Source organism: Furipterus horrens, unplaced genomic scaffold (assembly GCF_987537825.1).
Source record: "Furipterus horrens unplaced genomic scaffold, mFurHor1.1.pri manual_scaffold_10, whole genome shotgun sequence".
NCBI lineage: Eukaryota > Metazoa > Chordata > Mammalia > Chiroptera > Furipteridae > Furipterus > Furipterus horrens.
Genome location: NW_028327180.1, coordinates 26,770,452 through 26,787,029, shown reverse-complemented (window position 1 = coordinate 26,787,029; position 16,578 = coordinate 26,770,452). Strand labels below are relative to the sequence as shown.

Below are 16,578 nucleotides of genomic sequence, written 5' to 3'. Positions count from 1 at the left end.
AAGGATGAATGATAAATGCTGACAGCAATGTGTTATTTATACTAGACTTAGTACATTGTGGGGGGTGAGAAAATAAGTGGCTGCTTTTACTTTATTATATTTCCTGGATTGTTTGAAAATTTTAAAATAAGCACATATTTCTTCAGTAATCAGATGGGAAAAACAAACCTCTTAAAAGGTGAGAAAGAAAATCATCAAAATAGTATATCATAAATACCTCAAAGGGGTGTAGTAGATTCAAATTACATAACTGACAAGGATGCGTTTTTATACATTGTATAGTATTATGAAAAAGCAATATAGAACAATTTTCTAAGTCCCAATTTCTCCTGCTTACTTATGATTAATAGGTCTGATGCTTTTAGTTATGTTTAATTTCAGAATTTTATTTTAAATGGATTTTTATGGCATAACATAGTATCTGTGGTACTCTTACTGAAATCAATTATGATGGTCAAATTCTAACAATCTTTGCAACAAGTTTTCATTATATTTTCCTAAAAAATAGAAAAAGTTTACATTGTATACCATTTTGGACTTATTTTCTTACATTTTCAAAATAATTTATTATAAATATTAGTTTCAAAGAAAATGTATGGGAAATTGCAAAGCAACTATTAAATTCTTTACAATGACATTTATGATAAAAATAATTTTTTGCAGGCTGAAAGTTTATCAAAAAGTGTAAGTGGATTATAAATATGTTTTGGTAATTTTGTGGATTTAAAGGCACTTTAAAAATTTTCTTGTTAAATTACTACAGATACGACATGTTTGATTCAACCCAATCTGTAAGTCTAACACCAACGATCATTTCTTGCTGCTAAAACACAGAAATAATTTATCTAAAAATTCCATGAGTACTACGAAGGGTCTGATGTCTTCATAAAGATTCTTTTATAAGTTGGGCTAATCTCTGGAAGGCCTAAAATAGAAAATAGATAGGAATAAATGAAATTAGGATATTATTTAGGAAAAGTTTGTCAGAATTTTAAAATGCAAACAAAGAATATCCATCTAAGTAAGGTTGAGATAAGGCAATGAAAAACCAAATTTAACATCAGTTTGTATCATGGTTGGATGCCATCAATGTCACAATATATGTAGATATAAGCATATTAGATTCCCAGAATTTTTCTGTGGTTGTCCTTGTAGCCCTCAAGGTCATAGTTTTTTTTCCTCCACATCACATTTTATTTTTTTATATAATCTCTCATCTGCACATATACATTCTATATCGTTTCAATTATCCAACTCTATTATATAAAAGCAAAAAAACTTAGCAAAGCATATTTAATGACATAAGAAAGTAAATAAAGAACACAAAGAACTGACTCATCTGCACATATAGCATGAACTCGTCTTAAGGTTAATGGCACTGTTCAATTAATGGGTCTTCTGTTTGGATTCCCAAATACACAGTTCTTAGGAACCCATTTCTTTGCTTATGGTTATTTTGGTTAAAGCTAGATTTTGTGATTAATTTGAGAATATTATTCTTTTTGACTTGCTCATATTTTTTTTCCTCAATGAAAGAGACTACTGGCTTCAATTTATCCTTTTGGCTTATGTTAATTCTATGAAGGAAGGAAAGAGATTTTCTTCATAACATATTGGTAATTAATGAACATTGTTCAGTTGGTCTGAAAACTATTCATGAAAACAATAAAATTAAACTCCAACTCAGTCTCTTCATTTGTCTATTGAAGTCTAGCAACAAAGCAAAATGTGTCTTTTAATGGTAGTTCATAACTTTTCAACTAATACCCATTTTCCAGAAACCTCACAAAATAAACCCATGCACCAAGAAACAGTATTGATATCTAGTGTAACTCTGAAGAAAATACCGTCCTTACCACATCCATTTGTTCTGGAGAAGCCAAAGAGAAGGAGGCTCGGAAGTAAGGGCTAGGAGCGGAGCGATCAACGTAGAAAGCACTTCCAGGCACCATTAGTATCTAAGAGAGTGTATGGAAAATAAGTGACATTCCATTAAAGAAAAACTGAAAGAAAATATAGGTAAATCAAATCTCAGAATAGGGAAGGATTTTTAAAAATTAAAGGCAATTAATCAAATCACAAGAAAAAATAAATGTAGAGAAAAATGCTGTATATCATACAATAAAACTAAAAGCAGAGAAATTGGAAAAATGTTTACAATAAACATGGCAAATGCAACATCTATTCCGTATATAAAGAATTCACAGAAACTGAGAAGAAAAACACTAGAATTCTAGCTTTAATGAGCAAAGGGAAGCTTATAAAAGGAAGAAAAATGGTAAATGTGCAACCTCACTAGAAAAGTATCGTAAGTTTAAACAATGATATAACATTTTTAAGTTATAAAACTTGCAAATGACTTTTAGTCTGGGATATGAAAGATAGGTAGGTATTGGCCAAGCAAAAAGTAGGAAAAGTAGGGGAAGAGTATTTTAGGGAGAATATGCAGAGTGTAAAAGCCCTGAGATGGGAAGAAAATTGTCCCCCTCAAAGAACTGAAAGAAGGTCGAAAATCTGGTACATAAAGTGAAGGAATAACAATGTGAAATGTGTTAAGACGCAGGGCGAGAACCACTGTTATTCTTGAGGACCATCCTGGCAGATCACTCACTGCTGCACAGTACCAGTCCACTGCTTCCTGGGCGTATAAATACGTTCAGTTCCCCAGCCTCTTTCTAATTATATGTGGACAAATGACTGAATCCTAGCCAATGGACGTGAAGTCATATGTGCTACTGCAAGGCCTGACCCATAAAATTCTTCCCCTGTGTGATCCACCATGCTCTTTCCATTTTGAAGCCATGTGGAATCTATGTGTTGAAGACTGAAGAAAGTATGTTAAAGAAAAAACATACCCCCTCGCTTTTTACCTCTTTCTTAATGGCTTTTTCTTCAATCAGTTTTTTTGCATCATAAATGCCCTTAATTTTAATCCATACAAACATTCCAGCAGTAGGAGCATGCCATTCTGCCAAACCTATAAATAAAAGGAGTGAATAAATATCTCAAGCTATTTTTGGTATCACATATATCACTTAATGACATAATTGCAGGAACTGTAAACTAATATTTCCATAAAATGCTCCTTCAGTGATAGCATTTTTAAAAAACATAATTTTACGAGCCCTGAAAATTGATGTTCTGAGTTTCATTTCAAAAAGCGAGTGAGAGAGGGGGTGAAGTGAGGGAGGGAAACTCGGGTGCATATTGACAATTTTGGTCAGTCTGAGGCTGGTGCAGGACATCTTGAGCTTATGTCTACTTCCTGTAGTTAGAACCATGCCTAAGCCAAACACGACTCTTAGTTTGAGAAGAGGATTCCTCAGCTCTCTCTCTGGATTCTTCCAGTGTTTAAATAAATTCTATCATTTATATAATGGTGTAGAAGTCCAGTGGGTTAAAGTTTTTACCAGAATGTAATCAATTATGAAACGAAGTACTTAAAATCAGGAATTCCAGGTGCATTCATAGGCTTTATGCTTCATTAATTATTAGGATAGGAAAACCAAGAAGGAAGGATAATTATTTCGATTTTAATTGTTCTTTTTCTCTAAAAAAGTTGCTGTTGATTAAAACCTTTTCTTCAGCTCCACTGTACAAAACGGTGTAGTAGTACTATATCAAAAACATAATTCTATTTTACCAAGATTTCTTAGGAAACAAGGTATGACAGAATTAAGGAATTGATATTTTTTTGCTGACTATTCAGACCAAAAGCATTTTTAATGATATCATTAAAGCCATGTAATTCATTTTACTTTCTTATTTTTAATAGAAAATTAAATATAAGCCATCCTACAATCATTAGCAACAGATAGTATTAAGATAAGTGAGGTTAATGATTAAGAGCAAATCATTTGTAATGAGAAATCCCCTATAGAATGTACTATTTTGTCTTCATATAATCTAGGTAGAAAAGGAGTATATTGCTGTTTCACAATTCCTCTTCTATTTAGAAGGAAAGTTTGAAATGATTCTGAAAACTTTTGAGTATAGATAATATTTAGCTTTAAGTAACTTATTGCTGGTTGATTATTAGACTCATGGGTCTTTTTTTTTTTTTTTTTTTTTTTTTTTTGTACCCACAACTTTTTGCAGCAGAAAGGTAAAATAGAGATAGGTAGAAATGTGCCAGAGTTTGTAAACTGTTACTTCTGAGATTATTTATAGGGTAATTAATTTCTTGACAAGAATACCCCTGGACTCTTGTTTCTTGTCCCCCAAGATTATTAACAATACTTTGCAGAGTTTCACACTCACTCATATAGGAGCTGCTGTTTATCACAGGATGGGGTATACGTTCCACTCACCACTTAGCCATTTGTCTGCAGCTGCCAATAATGCACCCGTCTGCTCCCTATAGTAATCAGTAACCCTAGAAGAAGAAAACGGTGAAAAGGATATGTTGAGTACATTCTCTGCAGAAGCTAAGAGGCTCTATAAGAATCCGTTTTCTATACTGATGAAAATGAATGCTTGATAAGGAAACAGAGCATATTTATTTGACTTGGAGGTAAACTTTTTACCATTATGTATTTCCACTGATTGTGGAATAATTAAAAAATGAAAATTATAAAATGAAGTCCATTTCTCTGTAAAAAATGGGACCTAAAATATAATACTTCTCTATGTGAGCCAGGAAGCCCTCTTCTCCCCATTGGTGAAGAAGCTGTGATACCATAAGCTAAAAGAGAAAGACAATAACAAATGTCATGGTTGATCCTCTAGAGTGTGTCTCCTGCCAATCATCATGATTAAATGTAAACCATCATAAGAAACTCTAACAAGCTGAACCAAGTTTTATGCAGTCAGTGATTTAGAATAAATTTTAGTTAATAACAATAACAATAACGAAAATGATAGATATTCATATAGGACTTGCTATGTGCCAGAAAGCATTGTGTATGTTAATATATTTTAGCTAATTTAATCGTGTAATAACCTTATTAGGCAGGTTATTATTTCTATTTTTCTGATGAGAAAACAGAAACAACGGTTAACTTTCCTGAGGCCACACAGCTAGTCACAGAGCCTGGATTCAAGTCAGACTGTCCAGCTCTAGATCTATGCCATTAATTACTATATTGTACTTCCTCTCTGAGTATAGAAAATATGTAGCAGTTATAATAAATAAGATTAAGTAATATATTTAGATATTTTTCTATTTAAAATGAAAGTTCTAAATGCCATAAATGGATAGTGAAATTTTGTTGCTAAGAGATTAAAAAAAGAAAAAAGTTCCCAACTTAATAAAGCACTTTATGGAATGTAAAATATCAAACAAATATCCTATTCTATGTAAACTTTTCTATGCATTTTGAGTTCTTAGGTAGCAATTCTATTCTTAAGATCTAATTCTGAAGATTGCATTAGGGATGCATCCAATAATTTCGCAAAGCTTGGGAGGAAATTTATACATTCTCCAAAATTAACTTTATTTTAATTAAAATACACACCAACTGGTGTATGTAGGAAGGTCAGCACATGTTCAGTGAAGGCAATGAGTCACTAGACGATTCTTGTTCTCATTATAGGTTTTAAGACAAAGAAGCTCAAGTCCCATTATGTTCAGCTCAACAATTTTTATGGAGTTCCTGAGCTAGATGCTGGAGCAGATGAGTAAGACAGCCCGACTCTCAGGGAGTTTAGTCTGTGCTACAAAATAACACCATGTTATTCATTTCTTATTTGTCTGATAGCGTAAACATGTGCCGTGTCAGGTTTTTAAATTCAGTGTGTATTGCAACTAGAGATTCAATACTAGTGATTTCCCTCCCTGCCACCTTAAATCAATCTTACTTGCCAACATCTATTTTCTATTCTTATCTAATTAAAGTTTTTTCTCTTTCCTAAATTGTCCTTACCTGTGTAAAAGTGCTGGTGTGCAAAGTTGAGACTTGTGTGTGTAAAACAATTCTCTCTATGAAGGGTTTTGGACCAGTTATAAACCCTATTCTCAACCTACACAAAAAAGAGAAAAGGCACAATACCACTACTGTATTAACAACGAGTCCCTCTTCTCCTGATTTCATTAGGAGGAGGGTTGTGACCTGGGGCAAATGGGCCCCTAGGCAATTAAAACATTCTAATAAAGCTAACTACTTAGTTACAATTCAATTTTAAATTTAAGTGTACATTTAAAATATAATGCAAGTTGACCAAATATTCCTAAATGTTGTCTTTTATATATGAAATAACAAATCTGATCCTTTCTTCTACAACTTTAATGTCCAGGTTCCTTTGATGATTGGAGATGGACAGAGAGAAAATTAATAATTTAACTGGTGTTTTAAGGCAAGTAGAATGTAAGCATCTTAAATGAGAAGAACTGCTTGGACTGAAAGATACTGAGGCACAGTTTCTATTTCTTTTAGATATAGCCTTGAGTTAGAGACGTAGGGCCTTACCCAGCAGACAGGACTTTCAAAAAAGAGTCAGCTCTGATGACATGCCCATCAACGTCCATGGAGAGAAATGATGGTATCCAGGGCTTGAAATGGAAAACACAAGTACTGTTGGTTTGAGAACTCTGTTAGTGACTGTGCAATTACTTCCTGTAGAGGCTGGAAAGGGCATGGATTCAGGTAACAGTAGCACAACCATCCTTCCCGTTACCTTTATCTCAACTCTTTAAAATGGAATAAAAACAGAAATGAGTGTTCTTTTATTAATACACGCCTGTCTTCATGATTTTCTGCCAAAAATACAAACAAGGGTTCACTCATTTTCTCAGATGCCATTATTATGAATTTAGGCCCTCCTTGCCCCAAGGGCTGAAATCCAAGATGAACAGATTTAGAGAAAGGGTACAAGAAAACTGAGGTTGGATAAGATATAAGCAAAGAGAGCCAGCAGCATTCAGGATTGTTTACAGAGAGAACGCTGTCTCTTAGAGCTCCGAAGATAAAGATGAGACTGAAGGTGAGAAGTTCAGTCAACATGAAATATTGATGTCAGGATTTACTTAAGAGGTAGATGCGTACAAGAAAGAATGGGATGTAATTCATTCAGGCAATACATACAGAAAAATCAAGAGTTTTTCTTCTCTGTAGATTTAAAGAAGGAACCAAATCCACGTATATATTCTCTGCAGCCCTGAGAGCAAATAAAGGCTTTGATTTGGATAAATCAGGCATTGGGAGCATGTATCACTCCTAGTGTTCATTAGGAAAAAATGATTGTGAAAAGTAGTACACACACAGAAGGAATCCAAAACCGACTGTTCTGCAGGTGCGGTCCAGGACCTTCATGAAAAGGATGACAAATATGTGTCCTGCTGCCAGGAATGCCTTATGTCCATAAGGGACATCACTATTTGAACACAGCCGTTCTTCTCTTTCAACTTGAACACAGCTTCCAGATCCTTTCCAGACATCATTCCAGTCAGCCACTACCAAGAGACCGTAGTTGACACCCAAGGGGAAACCCAATTCAGATCCCTGGTCCCTGGATTAAGGAGCTATGCCCTAGGAATTGGAGTTCAAGACCATTAGCACTGACTTTCTCCTTTGTTCAAATGTACGGCACAGAGAGCCAGCCACTATTTTTAAGGTAAGAAATTTCTAGAAAGAGCTGTAATACCAGAAGTGAAAAGTACTCATTCCATCATAAAACTAAAAGACTAAAAGCTGAAGTGGTAGCAAATTAACAATCATTTATTTAATTCCAATGTAATAGTGGATGAGCAGCCAGGCTAAAATCAAATGCAGGGCAAGAACTTACAAGTTCTCTTCTAATTGTGAAATAAGTTCACATTGTCACTTACCTTGTTGAACTGGAGAAAACAGTAAGGATCATCTTCTATTATGAGGAAATCGTATTTTCTTGCGAGCTAAAAAGGTTAAAGTAGTACATTTACTTCTTAAGAGCGATCTAAAATTAGCATTTGGAATCATCATTCTTTGTACTCATTCATTCATGAAGCTATTGAGGGCCTGTTGTCTAGGCAGTGAAGGTAAAGAGATGAGGCTGTGAAGGCTCTTGTTCTCATGGACCTTACATTCTGGTGGGAAAGACAGAATACCCACAAGCTGATGCATAATGAGCAGGAGGAATATTAGACGGGAGACCTAAGGGCCGGGCAAAACACTGAACAGGGTGATGTCTGAGAGAGAGAAACAGAGTAGCTATTTCAGGTTGAATCACTGGGAAGCGCTTGCTGACAAGGTAACACAGATCTCAGAGTGACAGGAAAGAGCCAGTTGTGCAAATATCAGGGAAGAAGCTTCTAGACCGAGGGAGGAGCAAAGAGCAGAGGGTAGAGGCCAAAATCGTGGCATATTTAAGGGTTAGAGAGAAGGTAAGTATGAGTGCCTCAAGGAGGCTGCAAAACAACGATGAGAGCCTCTGTGAGGCACGTAAAAAAAATTGGATTTTATTTTAACTGCAAGAGGGAGCCACTGGAGCACTGGAAACAGGAGGCCCGTGAGCCTGGCTTTACATTCGCGTGTCAGCCGCGGAAGGGCGTGGCTGGCCGCTGTGTGAAGGACGGTTAGACATCAAGAGTGTGGGCAGCGGGGGTCCGGGGAAGAACGTCCTTGCAGACCAGGGAGGGAAGAAGGCGGTCATGTCTCAGGAGATGGCGATAGCAGTGGTCCGAGGGGAAACGGATGGATTTGGATAAATTTGTTGGTCGAGTGCACAGAATGGACTGGATGTGTGGGGGGGAGCGGGGGTCGGGGGAGGGAAAGAGGAAGGGAAGTAATGGGTCATGCTGACGCAATGTATGGAGACGAAGAGTGTACTGGACAAAATCAAGAGATCCGTGTGGCCATGAAATGGATGGAGAAGTCTGGAGTTCAGGCATTTCCTTTATAGAATGCAATTTACAGCCATAGAGCTCGGTGAGGGTGTCTAGGGAGAGTGTGTAAACAAGAGAAACTCAGGACAGAGCCAAGAGTGGGTGAAAAATAAGAATAAGACAATATTTTCATTATAAACATATTGACTAAAAGGAACAGTTTGAAATCTTTCTTATGATTCCACTGTAATGGTTAAATTCTGTATTCTTTTAACAAGGATTTGGTACTTATCTTGAAAAACTATTTGTAGTGAAAGGCTAGGGATCACAGTTGGGTACATAAAAAAGACTTTACAAAAGGCACATTTCTCTTATTTTTCAAAGATCTTTGACTAGCTCCATATTTGTCTGATACTTAAAAAAAATGTTTATGGTGAAAAGCTTAAGCATCATTGTCAGGTACCTAAAATAGACATTAGAAAAGGAACATGCCTCTTATTTCCAAAGAATTTCTTTGTAAATTGAAATGACGAAGAGTAAGAAAGAAAAGAGACAAGTTGAAAATACAAGTATAAAATAATGAAAATCAAACTTGGGGGTCACATTAAATCGTCGGCAGCCGTCCGTCTCGAGAGACGATGGTGTAGCTTCTTAAGAGTCTATCTGCACCGCCGAGAATGGCTGTGCAGTCCGACTCGGGAGTGACAGTGTCTCCTCCCGTGTTGAATCGACATCTTGCGATGACGCTGGAGTGTCCTCTCCAGTGAAGCTGAAGCTACAGAGCCTGGGCAGGGTGATATGGAGGGTCTGCTGTTGCCCATGCAGCAGACCCCCCCTCTCTTCGCAGCTGAAGGGTCCAAGGGAAAGACGGAGTCAATACAGCTTGGCTTCAGGTGCGCCGCAGGAGTTGCCGGTGTTGACTACAACGTCAAACCGCCTTAGGGACTCCGGCTCCGGATTTTCTGTCGGGGTTTACTCCCTTAGCCTTTCCCCTGAAGAGGTATGCCGCAAGGCAGCGGAGGTTTTTTGGAGTCAGAGTTTTCCTTCTCTGGGTCACATTAAATAACCTCATAAAATTTAACATCAGGCCAAGAATTCTATTTTTTAATGAAAATATCAATTAAAGGGAAAGCGAGATCTCATAGTTAACAAAGGATGTAGTAATTTCTTGTGTTTAAATTTATTAGGACCCTTGTTCTAGGTGACTTCCTCTCATTAAAATTTATCTTCCTTGAAAGCAACAGTTTTTAATAAAAACTGAAGTATAAAATTACTTCCCATTTGATTTGACATACTCTAAATCCTAAAATCTGACACGGACATTATTTCTCAAGCCAAGGGGGGGGGGGGATGGAGTGAAATGTGCTAAATCTGATATGGCCTGCTGCCAAATATTAATTACAACAGGATAAACATATATGTAAAAGAAAGAAATCAGGAAGGACATTTTCTCAGGGCATAATTCAACAGAAGAAGCATATTAAACAAACTAAGATCCAACAATCAGGTAGTACTGCTACTGGTAGGCTATAGAATATTGTTCTTAGGCAAAGAGGAAGAAAACATATCAATATCTTTGCATTTCACCATTTCCCCTTCACACAACTTTGACTGGTCTGAGTAGCCAGAAAAATGAGATCTTTGCAAGGTCCATGTTGGCGCAAAGGGAGCTGCAGGAGCTGCACTGATGTCTTCTAGAAGATGCTGTATGTGGGCTTTTCCCTATTCAGACTCCATAAAAGGTGAAGAGCTTCCTGACCCAACAGTGCTTACAAGAGCAGTGAATATAAAACTAAATATTCCACATCAAAGAGTATCCATTATCCCATCATTAAAATAAAACAAAAAAGTATGTGAACTACTGTATGGTAAAGGTCAAAGCCTGCTCTCTAAAATATACATTGACCTATAGTCAAAGCGTGACTAACGTATAATCAGGATGCTGTCTTACTCCTTAAAGCCAGAATTTCAAAAGCAGGGTAGTTAATACTCAATGTATATTTTCCCAATGGACATCTTCAATTCATTTCCTATACCTCTTCAATTAGTATCTTGTCTTTAAAAACAAAACCATACATAGCAATCATTCATGCGAAAAACTAATGTTAATGGATGAACCATAGATTCAGTCTAATCTTTAGTGATTAAGGAGGATGGAAGATTCTCTAAATCCCAATGGTAATTATAAATAAGCCACTATCACAGAATCAAAGAGTGAAATGGAAACTCACCACCCGGAAGGCTGTACCAAGCAGCACCATTGGTTGTCCCATCTACAAAACTGCTATCATCATCGTTCTTGCGACATGGTGGCCAATTGGGGTCCGACATGGGTGGGTTAAAAGAGGAGTATGCCCTGGCCAAGCTTTGGAAAATGGCATCATCCGGGCAGGAGCTCTATTCATGGGTACTACCTAGAAAATAACTGCACAAGATTAAAGAAATGGACATGAACCAAGAAGACGGCATGCTTTCTGAAGGGTGAGTCAGTGTTGATCTCTTGCTGATGTTTTTTTTTGGCCACATCACTAGGAGAAGAAAATGAAGGTTTAAATACTCAGCAATTATACTTAGTTTTTAGGTTATATAACTTCCACCGCTAACACCATAAAGTAAAAACCTCATGGGATGTACATTCTACTTATGAATTCAGAGCTTCACAAGAAAAGGCGATATGCTTATAGCACACTGGACCTGCAAGGGCAGTAGAGATTTCCATTGTTGACATTTTAAATCTAAAACATGTACTTGTAAAGTTGGCAGTTATAAAATAGTCACAAGGATGTGAAGTACAGCAAGGGGAATATAATCAACAATATTGTAATAACTATGTATGGCACCAGGTGGGTACTAGACCTATGGGGTGATGACTTTAAGTTATATAAATATCTAATCACTGTGTTGTACACCTGAAACTAATATAATGTTGTATGTCAACTGTAATTGAAAAAATAATTTTTAATTTTTTAAAAAAGTACTTGTACTAACCTCATAGCCACTATAAATAACTCTCACACATACTTTTTGGTGCCTGAATTTAGAGTTTTAAAAAATCTCCTATGTGTATTATGAAAACAAATAGTATTTTTAAGGCACTATATTCTGATTCAGGTATTATAAAATATGCCAGGCTTTTACATTTCCTAGCTATTGACATAGCACAAAAATTTCTAAATTTTAACAATATTTTACCAAAGACTTGCTTCAAAACTCAGTTTCCAATACCCAAAATTATTATCCTGTGTTTGCAAAGCGCAAACTCTTCAAAGGCCCCTGAGAATCAACCCAGAGCAGGAAATTTCCTGGAGCAACAAAAATGAAGCTGAAATTATCTATCTGGCTAAGGCGTGCTGTGCCTGAAACGTCACAAAAACATGTCAGAGAAAATCAAAGCACCACTTTTCCCTCCCTGACACCACCACAAACGGTCCCAAACGCAGAAGTGTGCAAGCTCAGTAAGACATACGCGGACTTCCGCACGGGCCCTAGCCTAACACCAAGAGGCAGCCTCCATTTTCAAGCCATCTTGTACACGAAGCTATATAACATCCACAATCTCCCCATGTTACCAGTATCCAAGAGTGACCCGCGTCCACGACTTCTGTTTTCTCCCTTTCTTTTTGTCCAAGTATTCTGTCAAGATTACGTTTCCCTCTTCAACATAAACCCTTTAAAAAAGTTACAGTCCGTTTCTGCCCAATACATATGGCCAATGCCATGTGAAATAGTTAGGGGATGTTCCTGTTAAACATATGTATTTCTACAGGCAAAATCACTTAATGATCAGTTCCTTAGGAAATTCATAGAAGTCATCCTACAAAGCCTTGTAAAGTCATTATAAACTGTGAACCAATTAGAGAAAGGGAAAGAACACCTACCACTCCGCGTCTCATCATATGGGTAATTGGCCACAAGGTCTCCTCCATGGAGGGTGGCAGAGAGCACAAAAGGAATATCCATAATCCAGTGAATGACAGTCTTGGTCTCAGCAGCAAGCTGTATTAAACATTAGCAATTAAAAGGATTATAAATTGGTAATCATTGGAGAGATCACTTGACAGAAAAGACACAGGAAAGGTTTAAAAAAAAACCATACATAAGCTGGTCAATGACTTTGTGGTTGTTTTCTTTAAAAAAAGAAAAAGAAAAAAAAATTCCTATATGAACAGCATTCCCCAGAATACTTCCCAGATTTACAATAAAAAATATTAATATTTTAATAGTGTTTGAATTTCCTTACAAGTTCTACTTTTGTGGCCTGCCAGCTTTTTTATTTTCTCTTTGAAAACAAGCATGTATATCACTTATAAATTTTGGAATACATCCATCTGATGTTTCAGTGTTAATAATAGCTAAGGATAAGACAAAGAGAAAAGAAAATAGTTGAACCCTGTTAAACAGAAAACCACAGGCCCCGAACGGTATCACTTGTGCTGAAGTCCATGATACCAAACCTAGACTTAATACCTGACCTATTGCTATGTCAATCTCTCCCAGAAATACAATTTTCACCAACCAACCAGTGTGGAATCTTCTGGCCGAGCATCAAGGCAATCTCCACCATAAAAAGAAAGAAGAGGCAATTTGCATGATAAAAAGCCTTGCTGTTTGCTTTCCCCTAGAAGATGCCCTGATCTAAAAGGAATCCCTAGCCCCGTCCTTGCCCCACCCTTCCATTTTGTACAGCCCCTCCTAGCACCCTGCCACTTGCTAGACCTGATTCACGAATTGCTTAATAATAAAGCCACTTACATCTTCAAATTTACTTAGCTGAATTTTGTTTTTTAACACCACAAACAGGGTTCTTTTTTCTATGGTGGTTCAATTCCAGAAACATAATAGATTGTATTCCCTATTTTTGCTTACTATTTTTTAAATTCCTTTCAATTACTCTAAACACTGTCCCTATAAAAAAATATTAGACTGGGTCTCTTTCAGAGCTCACTGTAAAATATCATGCTATTTCTCTCTCCAGTTCTCCAACATCGTTTTTATGTGTTTCATGAAATTCTGCACCTTCCTAAGACATGCATTTTTAATTCATTATCAATGAGCGCTATAATTGCATGAGATATTATAAACTTCAAATAATCAGCTAAAGATTGTCAATTAATTTCCAAACAAACTGAGAACGATGCTGGTGTTAAGGTGAGGAAATGTTTGAATGGATATTAATTGTATGAAATTTGTTCTTTAATGATTGTTTTCCTGATATGAGGAGTTGTTAATGCTGCACCACTTCCTGACTGCAGGCTTTCAGAGTAGCAAATACATTGATAAGAGGAGGTTTTGTCCACTACTTCTAATCCTCACAAAAAACCTGCAAGGTAGGAATTATCCTCACTTACCAAACAGGGAAAATGACCTGTATAGTGACTAAGGAATTTATTCAAGATCCTAAGCAGTGAGTGGCCCTGGAGGGATGTAAATCAAGCTCTCAGACTTCTGAGCCCTCGCGTGCTTTTTCAGCCAGGCCAGCCTGCCCTGGGTTACAAGGCATCTGCGTGCTTGGTTCCTATTACTATCCTATTTTGTGTTAGCTTTTCTTTATTAATCATACCATTTGTAGCCCACAATTCGCTTACAGAAAAGAATGGCACCTGGTAATATACTTGAATCATTGATATTGCCTCTGAATTGAAGAGGATTATTTTCCGTTTTAATTTCTCTGCCTATATAATGGGAAGAGATCTTGTACCTCCAGGCAATTAATTAGTTACTGTCTGGATTAAAAGATTTAATTATCTTTGGTCTTGGATTATATACTGAAAACTTTGCTAATGCCCTCCCCTTTGGCTAATGCTGTGGACTGGGTTCACAGAGCCATTGAGGTTGTCCTTAACTTTTTGTATTGGCAACATTTCATAAGGACTACATAAATCCTGATATAAAAATGTGTTACATAAATTTCTAGGTCCGGGACTTTCAAATTTCCTTTCTGGCCAAAGAGAAGAAATGCTGTCTGAACAGCCACCGCTAATGGGCAGGATTTGTCAGGCTTTCAAAATAGCTCATTCTAGTTTCTCAGCTTGGGGGGCAAGGCTGTAACAGAGGCTGTTGCCAAAAATGCAGGAGAACAAAGAAGGTGGTACTCCACTGACCTGCTTCTCACGAGGAGGGAAAATACCATTATACTTGAAATCTATATAACCTTATCAACCTATATCACCCCTATCAATTTAATAAAATTAAAAAAATAAAAACTTTTAGAAAAACCATAATGTATACCTTCTTATTCCAAACAGTTAATAGAATAAAGTGCCATGAGAAACACCTGAAACTATGAGTAGTTTCTATGGAAACCCCAATCCATTTCTATTCTGCTGACATTTGAATAAATGTGGGCAGAGGAACGCTTAAGCTCTGCTGCCTGACATGCGCTGTGGAGACAGAGCTAACGTGTTTATTTTAGAAGAATCATTAACTACTCGTACATAGCAAAATAGAGTCAGTTGTCTTTTCATAGACAAGGACTATGCCACAGTCCTAAGTATTTCAGAAAAATCTGTCATTAGTGGGTAAAAAACACACTTTACTTGACAATAATATTTTGCAGGAGCTTAAAAATGCTCCTTCTGTCTTATATAATAATTGTAAATAGCATAAGTTTTTATGGTCTAAGAAAATAATTCTGATACCCTTTATTCTGAGTATGCCATTAATCCAAATGTACATGCTGCTTCTAAGAGCGCTCCAATTCGCCTTTAGTTAGATGGAGCTTGCAAGAATTATATACCTCTTGACCTCTATTGCCTATGCAAAAATCACAAATCACATTATCCCAAAGAGCAGAAGTAAGAAAAAAGGAAGACTCCCTGGGAGTAGAAACACAGAGAAAAACCATCTTTAGGTAGAACTTGTGTAACTGAGGCTGACTCATCTTGACTGCAAATCCAGCTTTGCATTGAACAATTCTAGAAAACTCTGTTACTCAGGCAGCAAATGGAATAGGCTTGCTGTGAAACCACAGAGGCAGTTCATTGTAGAATGATTTCATTTCTTTGAATGATTACTTGGTTTATATGATTATTAATTGATCACCATTTAAACAAATTGATAAACTTTCGTTTTTAGAGCAGTTCTAGGTTTGGAGCAAAACTGAGCAAAAAGTACCAACACACACACACACCCTCACCCACTATCAACATCCTTTACCAGGGTGTTAAAGTTACTATTGATGGCTTACACTGACACATCATTATTTCCCCAAGTCCAGTTTACATTAGGGTTACCTGGGATGTTGACTATGCCATTTGTTTTTAAAAATGTATAATGACATGTATTCACCATTATAGAGTCACACACAAGAGTTTCACTTCCCTAAAAATTCTATTTATCCTTTATCTTTCTTCCCACCACATGACCCCTGACAACTACCAATCTTTTTACTGTTTCCATAGTTTTGCCTTTGCAAAATGTAATATAATTGAAATCATACACTATGTAGCCTTTTTAAATTAGTTTCTTTCATTTAGTAATATGCATTTAAGTTTTCTCTGTGTCTTTCCATGGTTTGATAGTTCGTTTCTTTTTACTGCTGAATAATAATCCATTATCTGGAGGTGCCGCAGTTTATTTATCCACTCACCAAAGGACATCTTGACTGTTTCCAAGTTCTGGCAATTCTGAATAAAGCTGGTATAAATATCCACGTACAGGTTTTGGGTAAACATACATTTTCAATTCCATTTGAGCAAATATCAAGGAGCTCAACTGCTGCATCATATGGTAAGAACGTATTTAGTTTAGTAAAGAATCGTCAGAAGGTCTTTCAAAGTAATGTACCATTTTGCATTCCTACCATTAAAGAATGGGGGTTTTTGAGGCTCCACTTCCTT

The 16,578-nt window shown here is 36.5% G+C and overlaps 2 long non-coding RNA genes across 2 annotated transcripts; both read right to left on the bottom strand.

Annotated features, from left to right (window-relative positions):
* Positions 1 to 610: 610 nt before the first annotated feature.
* LOC149999393 (uncharacterized) lies at positions 611 to 2,972 on the bottom strand. Its single transcript, XR_016513555.1, has 3 exons — positions 2,871 to 2,972; positions 1,857 to 1,958; positions 611 to 925 (listed from the first exon to the last, which is right to left on the bottom strand). It is a non-coding gene; the product is annotated as an uncharacterized LOC149999393 (long non-coding RNA).
* A 1,651-nt stretch (positions 2,973 to 4,623) lies between these two features.
* Positions 4,624 to 7,825, bottom strand: LOC149999392 (uncharacterized). The gene is made up of 4 exons (XR_016513290.1): positions 7,766 to 7,825; positions 6,408 to 6,490; positions 5,865 to 5,961; positions 4,624 to 4,684 (listed from the first exon to the last, which is right to left on the bottom strand). It is a non-coding gene; the product is annotated as an uncharacterized LOC149999392 (long non-coding RNA).
* Positions 7,826 to 16,578: the final 8,753 nt, after the last annotated feature.